The 6,928-nt window shown below is 35.6% G+C and overlaps 1 long non-coding RNA gene across 1 annotated transcript; it reads right to left on the reverse strand.

Annotated features, from left to right (window-relative positions):
- Nucleotides 1-213: 213 nt before the first annotated feature.
- LOC130137823 (uncharacterized) lies at nucleotides 214-5,888 on the reverse strand. The gene is made up of 2 exons (XR_008816270.1): nucleotides 5,659-5,888; nucleotides 214-372 (listed from the first exon to the last, which is right to left on the reverse strand). It is a non-coding gene; the product is annotated as an uncharacterized LOC130137823 (long non-coding RNA).
- Between the last annotated feature and the right edge of the window lie 1,040 nt (nucleotides 5,889-6,928).

Raw genomic sequence — 6,928 nt, forward strand, 5'->3', positions numbered from 1 at the left:
CGTAAAACTTTGATTGTGTGAAGACATACATTCTTGATTTGACGCGAATCCAAAAATGCATGACGAAACCTACTTCGATATCTTGTAGAGGTTATCTTTTTTTTTTTTTTTGTAATTGTATCTCATAATCAAATTCGGGATTATAGAGAGCAGATTCATTTTATCGCAATTGAAATTTTATAAAAATCTACTTCACTCATGGCCAAGCAATAATTAAAAAAGGCACTTTTTATTAGTTGAGGAATGAAACCTCAAAGGCATTACATAAGTTCAATGACTTTAGTGCAATGAATAAGCCTTCTAGAAAACCCCGAGAGCATGAATCCGCACAAGCTCCAACCTTCTTCACGTCCGCTCCAACTTTCTCGGTGTCTACATAAGTTCAAATATCGAAGTCCAAGGAAATCAAATGATTTATTATGCAACCATCCTCTTAAAATATATTAATGAACATTGATAAAGAAAATAATATTATACAATGACTTTCTTCTCATAAAAATCTACGTTATATTTTCGATCTCGATGTGAAGATTATTACCTGGATGGTTAAGGATTGTGCGGAATGATCATGGAGGCAAATCGCCATGCAACCCTCTCCCCCGCCACATCTTGCTACACACCTAATCCAAAGGATTAGTTTGCCTAGAAAGTTGGCCTCGGCACCGATGGACAAACACAGTATCAGAGCCGCCACAAGCATCATTGACCCCATTCTCTTGGATGTTGTTACCACCATGGCTATTCCCACCTAAACTGTTCTTAGTCTCTCTCTCTCTATGAGTCTTGATAGCTTTGTGAACTAATGCAATGATGTGTTGAGATGAACCCAATGTGGTACCTTTATATACTTAGAGATTCATTCAGGTTGATAAATGAATTGATGACTGGATTGATATGTAGAGGACAAAGATTATCCTTTTTCATTTAATGCGGATCTTCTTGATATATGATCTAATCCAATAATATGGATTTCTAACCTAATTTAGGTCCAGTAAAAATGTGACTATTGCCATCTATTGTGAGAATTTCTTCTTATACATAGGTAATTGACAAATTTAATCTCATCAATAAGTTTCTTTTTACTGAGCCATAAATTTCTAAATAAATTCAATTTAATCATCGAGAAATTATCTTGTTCTAGTCCCCAGTGGAGCTTCTTCGGGAAGTCCCCCAAGCGAGTAGAGAAAGGTTTTGGCTGAATGAATTGACGACTTGATTGGTATGTAATGGAGAAAGATTCTCCCTTTTTCATTTAATGAGGATTGGCTTGATATATCATCTAATCGAAGGACATGGATTTCTAACCTAATTTTAGGTCCAGTAAAAAGGTGACAATGCCATCTATTGTGAGAATTTCTTCTTATACGTAGGTACTTGACAAATTTAATCTCATCAATGAGTTTCTTTTTACAGGGCCCTAAATTTCTAAATAAATTCAATTTAATCCTTAACAAATTATCTAACTCTAGTTCCTAGTGGAGCTCCTTGGGGAAGTCCCCCAAGCGAGTAGAGAAAGGTTCTTGCTAAATGAATTGGTGACTGGATTGGTATGGGAGGAGAAAGATTATCCTTTTTCATTTAATGAGGATCTGCTCGATTTATCATCTAATCAAATGATATGGATTTCTAAGATTCAGTAAAAATGTGACAATAAGTTGCCATCTATTGTGAGAATTTCTTCTGCTTGACAAATTTAATCTTACCAGTAAGTTTCTTTTTAAAGAGCCCTAAATTTCTAACTAAATTCAATTTAATCCTTGACAAATTGACTGCTTCTAGTCCCTAATGGAGCTCCTTGGAGAAGTCCCCCAAGCGAGTAGAGAAAGATTTTTTTTTGTTGCTTTTGAGCCCTTGACACATCGTGTTATCCTTTGAACACTAAATCATGTGTATCAAGGCGTAAATTGAATTGAGTTTACCAAAGTAGGACTTTATGGATAGAGGCCAAGAAAATAAGTTGCATTTGTACCCTAATTTGAGATGGCGTACATCATTTTTTGTATTTACTGTGACATCTCTGAGTTAACTCACTCGAGGTATTGTCCGATTTGGCCCATTCCATGCCGAGCCTCACGATTTTGTCCTTTGGCGTACAGGCGTGTAGTTTTCTAGGAGGTCATCCATCCTAATAGTGCTCTAGCATAAGTACGCTTAACTTTGGAATTCCAAGGCAAAGCTTGTTGGCACGTCAAAAGACGCCTTCGTGAGTTAAATCTAGTTTTCATTGATACAGACACACACACATATATCCCTGAATCGCTCTCCCCCTATTCGGTGCATGGTTCACTTCATTCTTGCCACTTTTGCCATCCTATAAGCTTGCTAGAAGCTGTTCCTCATCCAGCCCCTCATGCCTCGGCGATCACTCCCCACCTCGTTGGACCGGGTTGTACGAGTCCACCAGTTTCCGCGTGGTTCGTCCCTAAACCACACACTTACCGGAGGAGGTCATACTCTCATACCAACAAATGTCACACCTCGAAACCAAAAAAATGGGGAATGACACGGCCGTCCCTCCATCTAGAGGACGCAGCCTCGAACATAAACCAATAACCTGTTATCAAAATATATATCTCCATCCATATATATATTTATCCGATAAACCAAAAAGCTTGGTTAAAACATCAGTGTTTTTATAATCCATCAAATAGAAATATACATCACACACTAACAACTAAACCCTGCAAACTCATCTCAGTCATGTACAACTCAAATGCATACAACTAACTAAGTTCATAACCAAAATTCCGCTTATAAAAAAAACCCGGTGATAATACGAACACTCTCGTTCTATTTGCCGCTAACCGAGGAACCTGAAAAACATGGATGATGAATGCAATGAGCAGCAATAACCCAATGAGTAGTGCTTCTCTTCTAAGAAGATCGAGCATTCAGTATGCACGTTTAAAACACAAAAACATAAATCATTACACCACATGTAGAATATAACAAACGCACAAGATCAAAATGAGTTATATATTCCTTAAACATAACTATATTCATAGAAGAAATGTCAACTTCATTAATAATATCAACACAAATATCAATAGTCCAGTCCTTTGATCAATTCATCAAATTACACATCAATGGTCCATTCTATTGACCAATCTTGTGCTCAGATATCTAACCATGATAATGCTTAACGACCCGGGACAAAGGTGACCAAACTTCCCCCTTGCTAGATCTCCACCTATATTGTTGAAGGTCGGTCCACAAGGATATTTTAAAACTAGTATGCATACCCACTGTCGCAACCCTCCCCGACTCAGGGATTAACGAAATATGGATTTAGTGGTAATGTCGAGTTGGGGACCATGTATAATTAAGTCTGGTTCTTGATGTACAAGTGGATAGTTCTTGCACATATACGTTTGGCCTTATGTGATGACTAGGGCTTTAGAGCTAATAAAATTTTGTGAAGATAAACTTGAGATGTTGGCTGCTAAATAAGATTTTTTTAGCTTCTTCACTTTTCACTAATGCAAATTTTAGGAATGATCGGCGTACAAATTCTGAGAAATATATTAAGTAAATATAGCATTTGCCTATGTGAAACCTCTTTATTCCTTTTTTTGGCCAAATCAAATTTAAACCAACCAATGCCTGTTTTAATATGCTATCTATGACATTGGAAAAGCATTGCAACAAATGAAAAAAGAGTGATGTAGGTAATAATTCCACATCCTCAGCATAAGAATGTTTACCGCTACAACTGTGAAATAAAGTAAAATGTCCCTAATAGTTTGTGGTATGGTAACGTTTAAACCTTTTAAGCAAGAGCCATAACAATTCTACAAGAAATTTGAGATGATCAATAATAACATTACCATAACAAATTTTCGATAATAAAAATAATAACGACATTCAGATTATTTTTTTAAATTTTTTGTGGAAACTTCTATGAATAACGATAACTTAGCAACGGCACTTCCACCACACTGAAATTTTATCTTCTCTATCTTGTAGCTTGATAGCTAAATCTATATTAAGTTAGGCCTAATACCCTAAAATATCCCCAATTTTAGGTTCGGTCTTAATTCTATCCTAAACATTTTTTTTGTCCCATAAAAAACCCCAATTTTAGGTTAAGTCCCAATTCTACCAAAAATATTTCTTTGTCTGATAAAAAACCGTCAACTTTTACTTGAGTCCTAAATCTATCATCGTAAACCCTCTGAACACCTAGAGATGGAAAAATCGCGAGCGCAAGTTGTTTGAGCTTCCCGAAACGATTGTCTCTAGTGCGAGCTCTCTGACCGCAAGAAATGGAAGATTCCCGAGCATGAGAGATTGAAGACTGAGCGTAAAATCGGAAGATCCCTGAGCAAGATAGAAAGAAGACTCTCTTAAAAGTAAGGGCAATTGAGAAAAACCAACCATAATTGCTCTAGTTTTTATGCAAATTTCGGATCCAATAAGATGTCGTTTGGATTGATATAGAAATTCATCTCTAAAAGACATCTTCTTGGATATGAAATTTGGGGAAAAAACTAGAGCAATGACGTGGAAATGCCATATCATTAAGGACAATTTTGGACGGAGGGTTAACAGAGGCAAATGTTTAATTCAAGTAAAAGTTTGTGGTTTTTTATAAGACAAAAAAAGTTCATAGAGTTTGTGGTTTTTTAAGAGATAAAGAAAAATTTAGGATAAAATTGGGATTGGACCAAAAGTTAGGAATTTTTTATGTGATGGAAAAAAGTTTATGATAGAATTGGGACTGAAATTAATATTGGGATTTTTTAGGGTATTATGCCTATTTAAGTTACACTGAAAAGAGCGTTATTAAATGTTTAGCTAACTACAAAGAAGACAACATGACTCGTCAAAGAGCTAACCATTGCATCATTCGTTTAATAGAATGGAGAACATCGCCCTTATGAGGAGAGACTTTTTTCCCTGATTTTAGGCTGAATTTAAATGGGTGACCGTAAGATATTTGATATCTTGTCTTATTTGAAATTTCCATCCAAACATATTTCACAAAGTTAACTTTGGTGAATGATATATATAATTCTTTATTTTTGGCTTAACAGGTGCTCATACATATCATTTCATTCATCTAGTTGGCAGCACCACCAAGTCATGCTCTCATGTCACGTCGTGCCAGAGATTGACAATCTTATCCGCATCGTAAAACTTTGATTGTGTGAAGACATACATTGTGATTTGATGCGAATCCAAAGAAGCATGACAAAACCTACTTCGATATCTTGTAGAGGTTACCTTTTCTTTTGTAATTATATTTCATAATCAAATTATGGATAATAGAGAGCATGCTCATTTTAGCACAATTGAAATTTCATAAAAATGTACTTCACTCATGGCCAAGCAATAACTAAAAAATGCACTTTTTATTAGTTGAGGAATGAAACCACAAAGGCATTACAAAACTTCAACGACTTTAGTGCAATGCATAAGTTTTCTAGCAACCTCGAGAGCATGAATCCGCACAAGCTCCAACCTTCTTCACGTTTGCTCCAACTTCCTTGGCGTCTACATAAGTTCAAATATCGAAGTCCAAGGAAATCAAATGATTTAGTACACAACCATCCTCTTAAAATATATCAATGAAACACTGATAAAGAAAATAATTATACAATGACTTTCTTCTCATACGAATCTACGTATTTTCAATCTTGATATGAAGATCATTACCAGGATGGTCAAGGACCTTGTGGAATGATGCCGGAGGCATTCTATAATGCAAGCTCTTGACGGGCCACAGTACGTCAAACACTTAATCCGGCGCAGTAGGTCGTCCAGAAAGTTGGCGTTGGCACCGATAGACAAACACAGTATCAGAGCCGCCACAAGCATCATTGACCCCATTCTCTTGGATGTTGTTATCACCATGGCTATTCCCACCTAAACTGTTCTCTCTCTCTCTCTCTTTCTCAACGAGTCTTGATAGCTTTGTGAACTAGTGCAATGATGTGTTGAGATGAACCTAGTATGGTACCTTTATATACTTAGAGATTCTTTCAAGTTGATATATGAATTGTTGACCGGATTGGCATGTAGAGGAGAAAGATTATCCTTTTTCATTTAATGAGGATCTTCTTGATATATCATCTAATCGAATAATATTGATTTCTAACCTAATTTAGGTCTACTAAAAATGTGACAATAAGTTGCCATTTATTGTGAGAATTTCTTCTTATATGTAAGTAATTGACAAATTTAATCTCATCAATAAGTTTCTTTTTACTGGGCCCTAAATTTCTAAATAAACTCAATATAATCCTTAACCAATTATCTGATTCTAGTCCCTAGTGGAGCTTCTTGGGGAAGTCAGGGGAAGTCACCCAAGCGAGTAGAGAAAGGTTTTTGCTGAATGAATTGATGACTAGATTGGTATGTAGAGAAGAAAGATTATCCTTTTTCATTTAATGAGGATTTGCTTGATATATCATCTAATCTAATGATATTGATTTTTAACCTAATTTTAGGTCCAGTAAAAAGGTGACAATGCCATCTATTGTGGGAATTTCTTCTTGGGTACTTGACAAGTTTAATCTCATCAATAAGTTTCTTTTTACAGGGCCCTAAATTTCTAAATAAATTCAATTTTATCCTTGACAAATTATCTGATTCTAGTCCCCTGAAGAGCTCCTTCGGGAAGTCCCCCAAGCGAGTAGAGAAAGGTTTTTGCTAAATTAATTGATAACTAGATTGGTATATAGAGGAGAAAGATTATCATTTTTCATCTAATGAGGATCTGGTTGATATATCATCTAATCGAATGATATGGATTTCTAAGGTTTAGTAAAAAGGTAACAATAAGTTGCCATCTATTGTGAGAATTTCTTCTGCGTGACAAATTTAATTTTATCAATAAGTTTCTTTTTAAAGAGCCCTAAATTTCCAAATAAATACAATTTAATCCTTGACAAATTATCTGATTCTGGTCCCCAATGAAGCTCCT

This window comes from Syzygium oleosum, unplaced genomic scaffold (genome assembly GCF_021117445.2).
Source record: "Syzygium oleosum isolate NSW1041296 unplaced genomic scaffold, Sole_v2.1 Sole_v2.01, whole genome shotgun sequence".
Lineage (NCBI taxonomy): Eukaryota > Viridiplantae > Streptophyta > Magnoliopsida > Myrtales > Myrtaceae > Syzygium > Syzygium oleosum.